Genomic DNA, 13,005 nt, shown 5'->3' on the forward strand with positions numbered 1-13,005 from the left:
ATGAGGTACTGTTTGAGCAGAACTCTGAAAAAAACCCCTACAAATTCTAAAAGATAGAAGTGAAGTCCCAGAGAGTTAATTCCAGACATGGGGGAAGGATGGGATAGCATGTGCAAAGACAAGGAAGTCATGTGGCAGAAACAGTTTGACCAGGCCAGAAAGTACATGACTTGTAGTGAAGTTAAGCCTAGGAAGGTAGGTTAGAACTAGACCTTGAGGGGCTGTAAATACCAAACAGAATTTTAAATTTAATCCTAGAGGTAATAGGGAGCCACTGGTGACTTTTGCATAAGAGAATGACAGGAATATCACTTTGGCAGATGTGTGGAGGAAAAAAAAGAGTAGTAGTGTAAAAAAAAAAAGTAGTCTAGTTTAGGTGATGACGGGGGCATGAACTAGGGTAATGGCTATGTAAGTAGAGAGAAGGGGAGATGAGACTTGAGAGATGTTGTAAAGGCATAATCAGCAAGACTTGGCAACAGCTTGGATAAGTAACATAAGGAAGAATGTAGTGAGTTGAGGATGACTCCAAGGTTCTAAACTTGTGTTACTACAAGGATGTGGTTGCCCTCAACAAAAATAGGGAGGTTTGGAAAGAGGTAGGTTTGAAGAGAAAGATAAATGAGTTCTACTCTGAACATAGTTAAACTGAGTGATACTCAACTCAGTTCTCTAGAAATTATATAGCAGTATAGCTCACTCCTTGTGTGACCCACCCCCTTACCCCATACAGGGGAAGGAGAAAGTGCTCCCACTGGACTTGTAAAAGGGAAAAAGGAGGGGAGGGTTGGGTTTAGATATTAATATTTTAAAAAATAAAAATAAAAAAATAAAGGTGTGGTTGCCAAGAATTGAATAAATATAAATTCTAAAATGATTTTAGTAATTTGTTTATAAAATATAGGAGAGTAGAAGTAGAGAGATGAGAAGAGGGTAGAGTAAGAGATTTAGCTTAAAGAACTAAACTATGTACTCAGTCCCTGACTTTACTCCAGCAGGGTTCCAGAGGTCCCAGCCAGAGAGCCTAAAAGTCAGTTAACAAGGAATTAGACACGAAGGCTTCTCCCAATCAAGGAAGCATATGGGAGACTAAGGTAGTCAGCCTTCTTCACTTGCCATGCGTAGTTCTAAGGGAAAGATTTAAGAACAGTCTCACCAAGGTCTCAGGGTCCCAGGTCTCAGATCCAGCAAGTAGCATCTTCAACTCGAGATCCAACTCCAGGAAAACGAACAAGAACTGGCCCACAGGAAGTTGTCACTCCCTTTTAAAAGCACTTCTTTTTCATCACTTCCTATGCCTTCCCCTTAGTTTACATGTCCAATCACAACAGATGCTTTGCTTAGGACTGCCCAGGGAGCAGTCAGTCAATTCTGATTTGTCACCCACTCTTGCACATGTGGGCTACTTCCTAACTTGTGAATTAAGTGGTGATGTTTTCACTTTTGGTGACAAATCTAAAGATGGACAGGGTAGTTTAATCTCATTATCACAGGCTGCTGGACATAGGGGCAGGTGATGTAAGAAATGTCCTGAGGTGCAGTGGAGAGGGGGAAGAGGAGGAGTCCCCTCTGGCATGTGTGCCATAGGTTCACCAACATGGCATCTAGTGTTTCATGACTCAAAGCTATACAATATCACCAGAAGAATACTGGCGATGTTTGGTGAAGTTTTGTCGTGAATAAACTTGAGAATAAAATAAAGTTGTTATTATACAGAATTTCATTTAATGTATAGCTTTATAGAAAACTTTTAGAAGAACTGGAATAAACATCTCTAAGTTCACATAGGCCTCTCTCAAGTGGACTTGAACATAATTTGTTTCTAATTTTCTTGGCTATAAGACAAGACATAATCACATTGCCAAATAATAATGTACAAAAATAAAATAGAAAAATGAAATGGTGATCTAAACAAAGGCTTAAATGAATACAGTATGAGTGACAATGTCTCTATTTTAGTTTGCCACATCCTTTATAACAAGGTAAATTCCTAAGTGTTAGGGCTAAAAAGGCTTTTTTCTTATATTAATGATGTCTCCTTGATAAAGTGTGAATTTATTGCCTTTTTCTAGATACTTGTTGCCCCACTGACAGATAACACACATCAGTTATCAGACTTTCAAAGATTTTTATTTGTATGTATTTAATTTAAAGTTTTATTGTTGCCTTTCCTTGATTTTAAAGTAATTTCTGAATATCTCTTAGCCTCTCTTATCCTTCCATTTTTTTGTCTCTTGTAAAAAAGGCAAAAAAAAAACAACAAATGTTAAGCAAAACTAATAGACACATTCAACTATAACAGTAAACACTGCAGCCCACAACATTCTCATATGCTGCCCAAACCAGATTAAAATGTCATTGGGGAATATTTTTTAAACAAATAAAAATACAATAAAACATAGATAATGTTACATTTTAAAACCAAGACATATGGCCTACAGGAATCCTTATGTTTAGGTTTGAGGGCCTTTTTTCTATCTGTTCAACCTCACTGATGAATACAGCATTCCAGACCCAGAATCTATATATCAGAATATAACTCTAACAGAAGGAGGAAGATATATTTTCTTAAGGACAAAGAAAAAGATCTGAAGATTGGTCACTACATTCTATTTCATTTATAGTGTTCTTTTCATTTACATTGTTAATAGTCAATATATTGTTTTCTATTTCTGCTCACTTCACGATATCATTTGTCTGATATTGATTTACTGCCATTTATTCCATTGGAATTGTCCTCTATAAGTGGCTGGACAAATTGTGGTATATGACATAATAGGGTACAATTATGCTATAAGAAACAAGGAAAGAGATTTTACTTTATTTTTTAAATTAAATTACATTTTTATAAAATTTCTTCCATGGTTACATGATCCATGTTTTCTCCCTCCCCCCGCCCAGAGTTGACAAGCAATTCCACTGTTTTATAACATATGTGTATATATACATAAAATTACTTGAACCCATTTCCATATTATTCATTTTTGTAAAAGAGCAATCCTTTAAAACCAAAACCCTAAAATCATGCACCCATAAAAACAAGTGATGAGTCACTTGTTTTCTTCTGGATTTCTACTCTCACAATTCTTTCTCTAGATGTGAATAGCATTCTTTCCCATAAGTCAAAATGGATTATTTTATAGTAAAGACTTTTATGAACTGATAAAGAGTGAAATAAGAACCAAGAGAACAAATTATATAATAACAGCAACATTATAGAGGAAAAAAACTGTGTAAGACTTAAAAACTCTGATCAGTGCAATGTCCAACTAAAATTGTCTATAAGATTAGGAAGCACATCACTGGTTAGGAGGCAATGCTGTTTCCTACGAAGAAGAACCAAGTCCAAGACGACAAAGATTAGAACCAGTACAGCAATCTGAGACATGTTCAGGCCAAGAGTCATATACTTTTCCATAAAATCTGGGATGGGCCCTAGGGGGTGTGGTAGTTAACATTCTCTTCCAAGAATATAAGCTCTGCAGTGATATTTGCCTCTCACTCACTGCTATTGAGAGGATAGTGTTCTTTGTCAGTGCTTTTCTGGAAGCTTATTCATAGGAGGCAGTCTTTTGGACTAAGCTGGATTTCCAGTTTTGGGTGTTGTAACATCAGCAGATGTCAGCAGTACCTTCTATGGAAAAGCAACTATTGGTGGAATTGTTGAAAGAAGTGAAGTGGTTTGGTGTGTCTGGTCTGAGGCTTCAGCAACAGCACTACCCTCAGATGGCATATAATGTAGATGAGATCCTGAATATCAACAAAAAATGGAATACATTGACTGTGAAGTAATGAGGATCTGGTTTAAGACTAGGCTTAAGACAAAAGAGGCATTGTAGATTATATCTACCAATACCCATGGTAGTCAATGATAACATAATGGAGTTCAGAGTTTTTATCAGTGTGACCAAAAGCCTCAAGGTCAACACATGGCTGCCTGTGAGTATTCCAGCCTAGAAATGGCCTATTTTGTCCAAGTAGAATCCAAATGAAGTCCTTTCAGTACTTGAGTCATCATTGATCAGGTGGAGTGAGAAGATAGTTGTTGGGTTTTTTCCCCCCAGAAACTATGGCAGTCTTGAAGGGTACCCACAATAATTTGGATAACTTGGCTACTTACATTGTCCCTCCCCCCCATCTCCCAACAGGCACCACAACCACTACCACACCTATAGTGACACTCAATGGTAATTTCTGTCTAATTAGTACTTAGGATGGCAAGATTCCTACCTGATCTTAGAACAGGTTTATGCAGAATATCAGCCAATCTGGAATTACCTACAAAAGACAACCACATGCATGGAGGCCAGACTCATAAGTAATTTCTTTGGCATCTTCCTCCAAAGCTATAGGTTCCCTGCCAACTGGACTGAGACTCAAATCTGTTGCTCTGATCAACTTCTAGTACCAAACATAATTCTCTGGATTCTAACCATCATCTGAGATTGTGGGAACTGCACCAAAATAGGTCAGGGAGAATAAGAAACCTCTCAAGAAGCACCCAAGGAGCCAGGAGCAGAAGAAAAGGAAAAACAAGGTGGTTAAAAGTGATGGGCCCAAAATGTAGAATAAGACATATATTTTCAGATATGGCCAGTGTTGGCCTTTTATTTTTGCTTAACTATGCATATTTGCTACAAGGTCAGTTTCTCTTTGTTATTTTTTTGTTTTTTTCTTTTCAAAGGAGAAGATGGTGGGAGAAATGGGAAGATAGAGACAGGATAACCATCCTTTATTCTCTGGGTTTAGCTATCATACACTTTTCCATGTCCCTCCTTCCCAAACACACACACACACACACACACACAAACACATTTTGGCCCTTTTTGTGTTGTCTTCCTGCATTAAAATATAAATTCTGTGAGAGAAGGGACTATCTTTTCGCTTATGTTTGTACTCCCAACCCTGGCACAGTTAATAAATGGACTAACTTATTTCTTATACTAAGTAAGCTGTTTAATTCTTTCCTCTAGAACAGTGATTCCCAAAGTGGGTGCTACTGCCCCCTGGTGGGTGCTGCAGCGATCCAGGGGTGTGGTGATCGCCACACTTTTTTTGTATTGCATCCTATTCTGAGTTCAATAAATAGTTTCATAATTTCCAGGGGGCACTAAGTAATATTTTTTCTGGAAAGGGGGGTGGTAGGCCAAAAAAAATTTGGGAACCACTGAGTCTAGAACTATCATTTCATTTTTATTTTAATTGTAAAACTCTTGTTTCATTTCTTCCAGGAATTCTAGTAGAACCTATGCCACAGCTCTGATTTGCTTGAAGAGTATGTTCTTAACCAAATGTACCCCCAAAGGACTCATGGATAGATTTCAGAGCGGGGTCTCGAAACTTTGATGGAAAGATAATTATCTTATTTTAATATAATTGATTTCCTTTGTAATCTTATGTATTTTATTCAGTCCATTTAATAACATTATTCTGAGGAATCTTTATCAATCTTTACCAGATTTTTTTTGTAACCAAGACAAGGCAAAGAATTCACATTTTTTCAAAAACCAAAGTTCCATTTATTCCTATGCTTTCTAATTTTTAATAGGAATAAGTGTTGTATTTTGTCAAAAGCTTTTTCTGCATATATTAAGATAATTATGATTTTTGTTTTTGATATAGAACCTTTCTCACTTTTATAGATGAAGAAACTAGGGTCCAAAAGGTTAGGTGACTTGCCCAGAGTCACAATGGGTAGTAAATCCCCAATTTGAACCCATGAACCTATGAACATGCTATCCTTACTTTTGCCATTCAGAATCCCTACTTTGCTTTAATTTCAGGGACACCTCTCCAACTGCTAGTGTCTCCTTCCAAAATTACTAATTTATTTATTGCATGTTTATATATACATTCATGTGTATATGTGAATACACACATATATGTATATATGTATTATACATTTTGGTTTCCCTATAGAATGTAAGCTCCTCAAAACATTCCTTCTTTACCTTCTGATATTCTAGACTTTGTGTCTTTGCCTCAGTTGCCAGAAATTCCCTCAGTGACTGGAGCCTTCTAGCATTGGAAAAAAACATCCACTGTGTAGGGTCCCCTTCTCCCATTGCTGCCATAACACCATGTAGCTTCTCTTTTTTTCCATTGGCAAGATCCTCCAGGGGGACTTCCACTTGGTCTTCATTCACTTCCCACTTCTATGACATTCCAGAGTTTGACCCAGATACCATATTACTCTGAAAAACCTTCCTAAGTGCCTAGAAATTTCTTCGTGCTGGCCCCTTCTCCACCAGGAATTTCCTCCTAGGACCTTAATTTTGGGGAGGGATCAGGCCAGCTTTTTTTTATTCCCTGACAAGCTCTGCTTCTGCTTTTGATTCTATATTCCTTTGTATTTCCCCCCACCTTTTCCACCACATATTCAGCTCCCTTTTGTATGTTCTCTTCCCCCATTAGAATGTAAGCTTCTTGAGGGCAGAAACTGTTTCTTTTTTGGGGGGTATAATATTTCTATCCCCAATACTTAGCATAGTACCTGGCACATAGTAAGCACGTAATAAATGTTTGTTATGGGGGCAGCTGGGTAGCTCAGTGGATTGAAAGCCAGGCCTAGAGATGGGAGATCCTAAGTTCAAAACTGATCTCAGACATTTCCAGCTGTGTGACCCTGGGCAAGTCACTTGACCTCCATTGCCTACCCTTACCACTCTTCTGCCTTGGAGCCAATACACAGTATTGACTCCAAGACGGAAGGCAAGGGTCTAAAATAAATAAATAAATAAATAAATGTTTGTTATCTTGCTTTTTGCTTTGCATCTCAAAGTTATTTGAAATTGACTGAAAGATATAAATATAAAATTTCATTATACTTGTTGTTTTTGACAATGATAAAACATTTGATTTTGTTAACAAAATATTGCCTTTAAATACTTTTTTCCAATGAGATGTCTCCCATGCATATTATCAATATCATTCAAGATTCCTTGAAAGAAAATATAGATTCATACTATTGGGATAAGAAATCACTATTTGATAAAAATTGCCAAGTAGGTTGGCAGAAACTAGGAACAGAATATTTTATGCTAGTCACTAATATAAGATAAAAAAGGATACATGATCTAGAAATAAAAGGAGATATAAACAAATTAGAACAGATTAAATATTACCCATCAGATTTATGGATAGGAGAGGAATTTATGATTAAACAAGCAATGAAGAGGATTGGATAATGCAAAATGGATAATTTTGAATACATTAAACTGAAAAGGTTTTGTACAAATAAAACAAATGTTGCCAAGATTAGAAGGAAAGAAGAAAATTGGGAAGAAATTTTCAGACAGTTTTTCAGAGGTCTCTTATGATTAAGAGGCATCCTCCAATTGATAAATGGGAAAAAGATATGAACAGACAGTTTTCAGATGAAGAAATCAAAGCCATATACAGGTACATGACAAAATGTTCCAAGGCGCTACTGATTAGGAAGATACAAACCAAAACAATTCTGTGGTATCATCTCGCACATATCAGATTGGCTAAGATGACAAAATGGCAAAATGATAAATGTTGGAGGGGATGTGGAAAAGTGGGAACACTAATACAGTGTTGGCAAAATTGTGAACTGATCCAACCATTTCAGAGAGCAATATGAAATTATGCCCAGAACTATAGAACTGTATATATCCTTAGACCTAGTAATGCCATTGCTGGATCTGTTTCCTAAGGAAATCCAGAAAAAAGGAAAAGAACTTTTATTTCTAAAATATCAAATAAGGCTGGGGTTTGGGGTGGCATGGAGATTCCCTGACAAAAGATTAGAAATAGCCTTTTCTAGTAATAACATAAACATCAGGCAAGACATATGAAGGAAGTATTTCCAATAATGTTTGCCACTACTATAGAGAAGATATAGTACAGAGTACAAGTTGAAGGGCCCAAAGTTGAACAGGAGGAGAGATGACTAAACTACCATCTGGAAACTACAAAGTTCTATTAATGACAACAAGTTTCCTATGGAAACAAAGACCCATCTACTTATAGTTATGCAATCTTATTGTATGCTTTAGTCACCATCACCAACATTCTACCAGTATTGCTATATGGTCATGACACATGGAATTATTTATACATTAGGAAGATTTTGATTAAATGCCAAGAACTCAGAAACTTTAGGCATATGCAAATGTACATAATTATTTTTATCTTTGTCATTCTTTTCAACTTAGACTGGCAGAGCAAAGACATCCATATAAACACTTTTATTATTTTCCAAGTTTCCATTAAAGAGGCTATTTTCCTTCCTCCAGGCAGCAAACTCACAAGTGGCAAAATGGTAGAAAAACAAGTGTTCATAAATAACATTGTTAATGTTTTCACCAGAATATTTGAGCTTCGCTCAGATTTGCCATCTGGACTATAATGAGGGACAGAGGGAAGAGATAAAGGCCTGGTGCTTTAAAAAGACTTAATGTGAGATTTTTGTGTACTTTACTCAGGAAAGTGTGAATTCTTTTAAAAAAATAAAGTACATGCTTCCATGATTCATTAATTCTTAAATTAAATATCACGTAGAGGGTAATAGAGAGGAACTTGATGTGAGATTATAACATACAACCAATGAAGAACATCTAAGAATATTAAGACTAAGAAAGAGAAAGTGTCTGAGGGATGACAAATTGACAGCCAGAGTATTCCAATGATGTTCTCACAAAATTAGCAGAGAAGAAGATATTGGTACATTGAGTCAGCCCCCTGTAGCAAATTTATGGAACATAGGCAAGAATCATGCAGGAATGAGAGGGAGAGTTACAATAAATATATAGTTGAGGGGGATTCCCAAATCAATGAGATCATAAATCAACGTTGGCCAAAATTTTCAAGACTGCAAGTGTAAAAAGGAATTTTTTTATTCCTTTTTTTAATTTAAGGAGGGACCTGGAAGACCTCTTACCACAGAGATGTATAGGGATTAATCAGCCCACAGTGATGGGAAGTAAAAACTATAGAGACAGGAAGTGAGATAGAAAGTGGGGAGAAAAGGGAGTGTCAGTTGGTCTGTCTGTCAGTTGCTGACAGGGCTGGCAGTTTTGGGGAGGTGGGCTTCTGGGAGTGTGTTGGGTTGGTGGTTGGCATTTAGTTGCTGGAATATAAAGGCGGGCCTGAGTTTACTGAGAGGGCTTTTTGGGTTTGGGGTTTTGGCTTTGGGTGTTTGTTAGGTTTTTTTTTCTTTCTTGAACTTTTTGGAAGGTGGCTGGTCTTCATCAACAGATCTAAATGGGGTTGGATTAAGCACTGATTGGGTTGATTTTGGTTGGGTTGGAACTTTGTGGGGTGGTTGTTAATTATAAGTAGATATAAGCAGTTTTAGGTAGTAATTATAGGTAGTTATAGGATAACTCGTATAGACATTAGGAAATTTTCTTTCTCTACCTCTTTCCTATATTTCTCTCCTTTACTATATTTATTTTACTATCTCTATTTTAATTAAACTAATTATTAAATTATTAAAAGCTACTCTCTTATTTTGCCAAAACAAGAACAGAACAAGGTCAATGACAGCACCTGTGACTGTGTTGTATTATGCACTTTCTTTCCAGATTAACTTGAACCATGTTATATTCATATCCTGGGAAATGATGGATGCCACCTTTGAATGACCGGGGAGGCAGCTGGAAGGCATAGAATGTTCCCAGATGCCGTGAGCCAGGGCAAACATCAGTTGGCCTGGCAGTATAAATTCCCCTGACAGCCATTTGAAGGGGTCTTTGGTCTTTGACCTTTGGTATTGGGTCGGTGGGCTCTTTAGGTCTTCAGGTCTCTGGGTCTCTGGGTGGTGAGGGGAGGCTGGGAGGTCTATGAAGAAGAGGGTAGAAGAATCTGAATATAGTTCTTGAAGACCGTGAGAGCTAGTGCATTACCAAACTCTGATAGTGGAAAGCTGAGAGAATAACATCACCAACACAGCTGCATCAACAGCAGTATCTATTCTCTGGCTTGGCTGTGGCCAGGCTGGGCCAGAGGGGCAGTGGAGAACAAAGCTCCAGCTTTTACTAAATCAATAGCCTCCAGCCCTGACTGTCAACTAGTAATAGGTATTAGATTGACAGGGTCTCCAATCCCCATTCCTTATCCTGTTCATCCTTTCCCTGATTATAGATTATAGATAAAGAGAGTTTTAACAAGTACCTTCCTGAGTGGTCTTTATATGTGATATAAAGACCCTTGGGCAGTCAGATACCAAACGTGATCCAAGAAAATCAAAAGCCCTATAATAATTTATCCAACCCTAGGTTGGACCTAACCTTTCAGGGTCCTCCCTGGGCACTGTTAGAGAAAAGGGTGATAACAATTATCAAGGGTGATCAGGGTTGGTGTTCCTCCATCATCTGCAACTAGAGAGAATACATAGATACATTCACATCACTGTATATCTGTATCTTTCTATGACCTTTTTGTTATAACAACCACCCTCTGAGTTTAGTCATTCATACAGTTCTAAATCCACCTGACTATACTAGTAACTAGCCTTGTATCGTGGCTACCACATTACCATAAGACTTTGTCATTAGAACTTGCTGAGATCTAAATATGCTGTATTTATGGCATCTCCTTTCCTATCAGTAAAAAGGAAAAACACATGCAGAGTTGGGGTTCAATAGTGAAGTTATATAACCTAAAAATGGGGTTGGTGGAGAGCAGATAATCAGTCCCAAATGTGAGGGAGCATTTCAGACCCAGATGTGACTTGGGTTTTGGAGTTTCTTACCTATACCAGGTTTGGATAAGGTTTGATTAGGGGTAAGTTTCTTTATTGAGACTAGAAACTAGGAGAGGGTCTGGGTTGACTCTGACAGTAGAAGAGAAATGACTCAGAGACCATAGTTGGGTCAGGAGTACTATTCAATTAGAGGCTATAAGTATTAATTGCCTGACACAGAGTTAACATAGGTCAGAACAGTAGAAAAGTACCACCCTGTCTGTCTTTGCCTATTTGCCTTTACGACCACTTAGCCTAAGGAAATGCATTTTGGAGTCCTAATAATAATATCAAATAATGAAAAGATTACAATTATTACAGTCCAGCATTACTGTACTGATGAACCTGTTTTTGGCTCACTTCCCTAATGCTTATATAAGCCATGGGATTGCAAGAGTTTTATGGCTATGAGTTAAAGTTAAATTTATAGGCATTCACCTTTTTCTCATTTAGAAAAAACTAAGGCATTTGCCTATCTGTAGACCTTTAGCATTCTTCAATTTTTGAAAGCTAGTGAGAATAACAACATTTCTAAGTTTGTCTGGCAGTAATGACTTGAAGATAACTAGGTATTTTCTTAGCATCTCATTTTTCTTAGATTTCAATTCCCTATAATTGTTTTTTGTTTTGTGCTTCTCACTCTGAAGATTATTCTTGGTAAACAAAATGAAACAAAAAAAAGGAGTTAAGTAGTTCTATTTTCATAGTAATCAGTTCTTACCCACCTTGAACAGTGGCTTTCACCCTTTTATGCTCTTTTCCCAGGCCATAGTAAAGATATTTTAAGTCTTTTTTTTTTCTTGTATTTATTCTAAGCCTCAGCTAATTCCGGGCTTTAGTGTTTCTGACATTCTTATAAGACCATATGCTTATTTTCATTTACCTGTCCTTTTTTCTGTCTTCTCCATGTGTCCTTGATATTATTCTTATAGGACAATGTTCATCTTCTTGTACCTGTTCTTCTCTTTTCTGTGTCTTTAAGAAAAAATCTGTTATGAATAACATGGAAATGAGTTTTGCATGATAATACATGTATAACCCATATCAAATTGCTTGCAAGTTCTGGGAGGAGGAAGGAAAGGGAAGGTGGGAGACAATTTGGATCATAACTTCAGAAAACAGGTGTGGAAATTTATTACATATAACTGGTTAAAAATAAAATGTTTTTATAATAAAAAAAATAAAATCTTTATTTTAAAAAAATCTGTTCCCTGTGTGATCACAGTAGTCTCTTTTGACAGTCTTCCTTTCTCTTTAGAACTGTAATCATGCCATCAAAATTCTGATTTCATCATTTTCCTAGGCTGTTTTCTCTGTAGAACCTTAAGGCCATGGTAGTCTAGCTATTCTTTGAAATCTTTTTTCCTCCAACTATGCCCAGCTTTTCCTCTTTTTATCTATCAAGAGCTCTAAGCTGGAATGGTCATATCTTCCTAAGAGTCCCCTTATTTCTACTTTCCCTACTGATTCTTTCACATTAGTCAGGATTGGATCCAGAGTCGGAGTTCTTATTACTTCTACCACCTTAAGAACATGGGAGAACCTTAAGGATTTGTCTTTAACACAAGAACTTTTTTGCTGCTAGAGGAGAAAAAGAGAAAAATTCGTGTTTTCTTTTTCTTAGTTGTGAATTTCTTTAAAGAGATGGATACACACATGCAGACATATACATCTATGTATATATAGAGACATAGCTCTATCTATCTATAAGTATATTTACACATACTCTCACTCCCAACAATCCTCTTCCCCAATTTGAGCCTTCTGAATAGTCTACTATTTCATTGGTATATTCCAATAATGAATCACAGGTGCTAGTGATATCCTCTCTGAAATCATGCAGATGGCTATTTTTCCATTATAAGTCATGTACTCACTGGCCCGATGAAGCTGTCTTTTGTGTTTCGCCCCTTACCTTTTTGTGCTCCCAGTGCCTGGCACAGTGCTTGATACAAAGCAGGCATTTAATAAATGTCTTTTAACTCCCACCTATCTTGGCATGGGATGTCCAAGCCTCACCCCAGCCAGCTTGGAATGCACTCTTTCTTGTTGATTCTACCTCCCCAGCATTCTTCATCCCCATCTCCTCCCCTTGAACATCCACTGCCCTAGTTGCGGTTTCCTAGGTCAATAGAGTACACAGGAATGGATTTCTACTGAGTGGTACTCTCCTGCTGCGCAGGCTAGTCTGGAAGTCATTGCTGATCCAAGGCTTTCAGAGGGCAACGTCTACCTGGAAAAACTCAAAAAACAGAAAGGGCAAACTGGATACATGTGTTCTAGATGTAAGTGTT

Source organism: Gracilinanus agilis, chromosome 1 (genome assembly GCF_016433145.1).
Source record: "Gracilinanus agilis isolate LMUSP501 chromosome 1, AgileGrace, whole genome shotgun sequence".
NCBI lineage: Eukaryota > Metazoa > Chordata > Mammalia > Didelphimorphia > Didelphidae > Gracilinanus > Gracilinanus agilis.